Consider the following 4897-nt stretch of genomic DNA (forward strand, 5'->3'; position numbering starts at 1 on the left):
ACAAAAACCTTGACAACTTCAGTCTTTTCTCCATTTGTCATGATGCTCCAGTTGCGAAGATTTCGGTCTTCTTTACCTCGAGTTGTAATCCATACTGAAGGCTGCAATCCTTGATCTTCCTCAGCAAGTGCTTCAAGTCCTCCTCACTGTCAGCAAGCAAGGCTGTGTCCTCTGCACATCACAGGTGGTTCATAATACTTCCAATCCTGATACCACATTTTTCCTTCACATAGCCCAGCTTCTCTGATTATTTGCTGAGCATAGATTGAATAAATAGGAGGAGAGGATAGAACGTGGACACAAAGCTTTCCTGGCTTTAAATCATGCTGTATTCCCTTGTTCTGTTTACCCAACTCTTCTTGATCCGTGTACAGCTTCTGCAGGAGCACGATGAAGTGTGCTGGTATTCTCACTCTTCTCAGAGTTCCCCATCGTTTGTTATGGCTTCTGCGTAGTCAATGAAACACAAGCAAACATCTTTCTGGTATTCTCTGCTGTCAGGCAAGATCATCTGACATCAGCAATGGTATCCCTTGACCCACGTCCTCTTCTGAATTCACCCTGAACCTCTGGCAGTTTCCTGTCAATATACTGCTGCAACTGTTTGTGTTAGTCTGGGTGGACTAGAGAAACAAATTCATAGACACTCATATGTGTACAAGAAAGAGATTTATATCAAAGGGTAATTGTATATTAAGAAAACATCCCAGCTCAGTCTAGATCAAGTCCATAAGTCCAATATTAGCCCATATGTCTGATACCAGTCTATAAATTCCTCTTCAGACTCACACAACATACAATGATGTTGAATGAAGGAAGATCACAGGCCAATGGGTGGAAAGTTTTGTGGATCCAGTGGCAGTGAAAGTATCTCAGCGCTAGCAGGGTCTCCACGTGGCTCCTCTAACTCTGGCTCCATCAACGTAGCTCCATGTGTCTTGTCAACAGGAATGTGTAGTAGAGAGTGTGGGTCTTGGCTCTAGTGAGCTACTTATCTCCTTAGTGTCTCCAGGGCTGAACTCCACCCCTTCACTTTAATAGTCTCAAGTTGACACCAGGTTATATAACTACCATACTGTTGTTGAATAATCTCCAGCAAAATTTTACTTGCATGTGATATCAATGATATTGTTCTATAGTTTGCACATTCTATTGGGTCACCTTTCTTTGGAATGGGTACAAATATGGATCTCTTCCAGTCAGTTGACCAAGGAGCTGTCTTCCACATTTCCTGGCACAGACGAGTGGGTGCTTTCAGTGTTTCATCAGCAATGTTGACACATTTCAATCGGTATGCCGTCAATTCCTGGAGCCTGTTTGCTTTTTTAACAAATGCATTTTTTAAAACATTCATTTTTATTATATCATTTTATTGGGAGCTTTTTAAAAAATCATTTTATTGGGGGCTCATACAACTCTTATCACAATCCATACATCCATCCATTGTGTCGAGCACATTTGTACATTTGTTGCCATCATCATTATCAAAACATTTTCTTTCTACTTGAGCCCTTGGTATCAGCTCCTCATGTTTTTCCCCATCCTCCCTCCCTCACAAACTCTTGATAATTTATAAATTATTATTATTTTTTCATGTCTTATACTGTCCGATGTCTCCCTTCATGCACTTTTCTGTTGTTTGTCCCTCTGGGGGGTGGGTGCCTATATGTCAATCATTATAATCAACTCCCCCTTTCTCCCCCCACCTTCTCCTTACCTTCCTGGTATCTCTATTCTCATTATTGGTCCTGAGGGGTTTATCTGTCCTGGATTCCCTATGTTGCGAGCTCTTATCTGCAGCTGTGTACATGCTCTAATCTAGCTGGATATGTAAGGTAGAATTGAGGTCATGCTAATGGGGGTTGACTAATGCTTTTAGTGCAGTTTGAACTTCTTTTTTCAGTACTATTGGTTCTTGCTCAGATGCTACCTCCTGAAGTGGTTGAATGTTTGACTAGTTCTTTTTGGTGCAGTGACTCTGTGAATTTTCCATCTTCTTTGGGTGCTTCCCACATCAATCCATATTTTGCCCATGGAATCTTTCAATATAATGCAATACTCAATATTCAGGCTTGAGGCTTGAATTTTTTTCTTGCATCTTTCAATTTAAGATATGCTGAACATGTGCTTTTTTTGTTTTCCCACTAGATCTTTGCACAGTTTATAATATTTGCCTTTGTCTTTCTCAAGCTGCCCTTTGAAATTTTCCATTCTAACTCTTTTATTTCATCATTTCTTCTATTTGCCTTAGCTACTCTACATTTAAGAGCACATTTCAAGGTCCCTTCTGACATCTAGTTTGATCTTGCCTTTCCTGTCTTCTGCTTTCTTCGTGTATGATTTTTTTAATGTCATTCCACAGCTCATCTGGTCTTCTGTCACTAGTGTTTAATGCATCAAATCTCTTCTTGAGGTGTCCTTGAAATATGTCCAAGGTCATATTTTGGCTCTCATGGACTTGTTTCTATTTTCTTCGCCTGTTTACCTATGAGTAATTGATGACTTGTTCGACAGTTGGTCCCTGGCCTGTTTGAGCTGCTGATAGTGAGCTTCTCCGTTGTCTCTTCCCACAGATGTAGTCAATTTAATGTCTATATCTTCCATCTGAAGAAGTACATGTGTTTAAGTCATCTTTTGTGTTGTGGGAAAAAAAGCATTTGCATTAAGAAGTTGTTTGTTGGTCTTACAAAATTCTGTCATGCATATCCTGCTTCATTTCTATCAACAAGGACATATTTTCCATCTACTAGTCATTCCTCTTTGTTTCCTACTGGTGCATTCCAATCACCAATAATTGTCCATGTATCTGGTTGGAACATAATATCCCCTGAGGCGTCCAAGAGGCCCAGTGCAATGGATGCTTGTTTTTCTGCATCCTTTATACAGCTGCAACTCTTCTCAAAAGAGTACCTGTGAGAATGTTTGGATCTGGGAACAGGTTTCACTTCCTCTCCAGGGGACATTCCTGACCTGTGTACTTTTGATTATGCTTCTAGTGACATCACAGATGTGTCACATAGTTCTCCTTATGTTCTTACTCTCAGAAGGAAATTCCACTGCAAAAACAAGTCCCCACCCCCCCCCAAAAAAAACACTCTGATTTTAGGACTGATAGCCCCTGATATCCTATCTAAATTTGACCTCTGCATCCAAAGGTCCATTTTACTTAAATGTGAACTGTGGGCCTGGCAAAGGTGGCGTAGTGGTGATGTGTTGGGCTGCCATCGAAGGTCCTCAATTCGAAACCACCAATTTCTCTGTGGAAAAAAGACAGGGCTTTTTACTGCCATCAACAGTTACATTCTCAGAAGCTCACAAGAACAATTCTGCTCTGTCCTACAGGGTGGCTAAGCGTTGGCATCACTCCATGGCACTGAATTTGGTTGGGGTTTGATGGGCTTTGTACAAAGGCCAAGTTCTCGATGCCCTAGCTAAATAGGATAGCGCAGTATTGTGGTCAATGCCAATCTGGGCTGGGAGGTGCGACGAGCACTCTTGGCAGAACAGAAGAAGCAAGCTCCTGACCTCCATCTCCGTACTCTTGCCCACTCACCCAAGAAAAAGGTTAAACCCACTGCCAAACCATGACAAGAGGGTTAGAATTCCTTTCAGGGAGAGAGCAAGTCGTCAGGTCATTTGTTTTGAATAAGAATAACCAAAAAAGCTCCATCACGAGGAAAGAATTTGGCATTTCGCACAAACCCATAACTTGCAGTGACGTTTTGCCTCCCTGTCTTAACAACTGGACCCGTGTAAGTTACTGGAGTTCTAAAGCAATTGGACCTCAGTTGTTTTGCTGTGGGCTCTCAGATGCTGGACAATAAATACTTCATGTTTAATGATGTCAGGGAATGGAAATCCGGTTTCAAAAAAACCCGGTGAATTGGAAGGAAGCGATTTGAATTTGCAATTCTTCTCTGCAAAGCTTGTTGTCATTTGAAAATAAAACCCCAAAACACCTTTCAGTGGTCCCCGGGCAGTGATGGGGGCACCTCCGCTGTGCCACTGTCCCCAGGATGACTGAGGGGGGGACAGTCACACCCACAGAGGCAGAGACCTCTGACACGGAGCTCTTTGGGAAGTGGAGAATGGACGATGTGCGGGGTCGAACGAGGTCTTCTCAAAAGTGAAGCCCGGTACCCATCCCCAACGCAGGAGCACTGCCCTCTGGCGGACAATCTTTCCAACTCCACGTGCACTGAGGGCTGGGACAGTGTGGCACTGTCCCTGCTGTGCCCTGAGCCAGGCCATCTGGCTGCTGTGCGTGTATGCCCCAGACTGCCTTCTGGAGTTTCAAGACCACCGCAGCGCACAGGGTTGCTCTGAGTTGGAACCAACTGGATGTCATCTAACAATAGCACTGGTGGAAATGTACTTGACTTCAGTGTTAAAACAACAACGAACCACAGCGGATGAACTTACGGGTGGGATCAAGGGCTCTTCCAACGCCCATGCCAACAAAGACCAGCTTGCGTTTGAGGCCGGGTCCAGGCCCTGATCTCCTGGCTATGGCCCAAGAAGGCTGCCGGCCGTTTGGGGTGGCAGCCCCAAACACCAACAATAACACACACACACACACACACTTACTTTTCAATTGTAGAACCCACTGTTGACTCTAAAATAGAGTTCAATTTATGAAACTATGATTCCTAGTCAACTTCTCCAAAATTGTGTTTTTCAGAGTGAGATGTCTGGGTACTTGTTCTTATTTCCACCGAAGACTTTTAAGTAACTCTTAGTTTTCCTTTTAACTCACTTATTTTTACTCTGCTTGTTTTTAAATTATTATTCGTTGGGATTTAATACATATATCATTCCACATTTCAATCACATCCAGTGGGATTTTACAATGGTCATCACGTTCTGTTTCCAAACCATCTTTCTCCCTGGACTTCTT

This window comes from Echinops telfairi, unplaced genomic scaffold (genome assembly GCF_000313985.2).
Source record: "Echinops telfairi isolate 266 unplaced genomic scaffold, ASM31398v2 ScPeMD7_25;HRSCAF=90, whole genome shotgun sequence".
In the NCBI taxonomy this organism is placed as follows: Eukaryota; Metazoa; Chordata; class Mammalia; order Afrosoricida; family Tenrecidae; genus Echinops; species Echinops telfairi.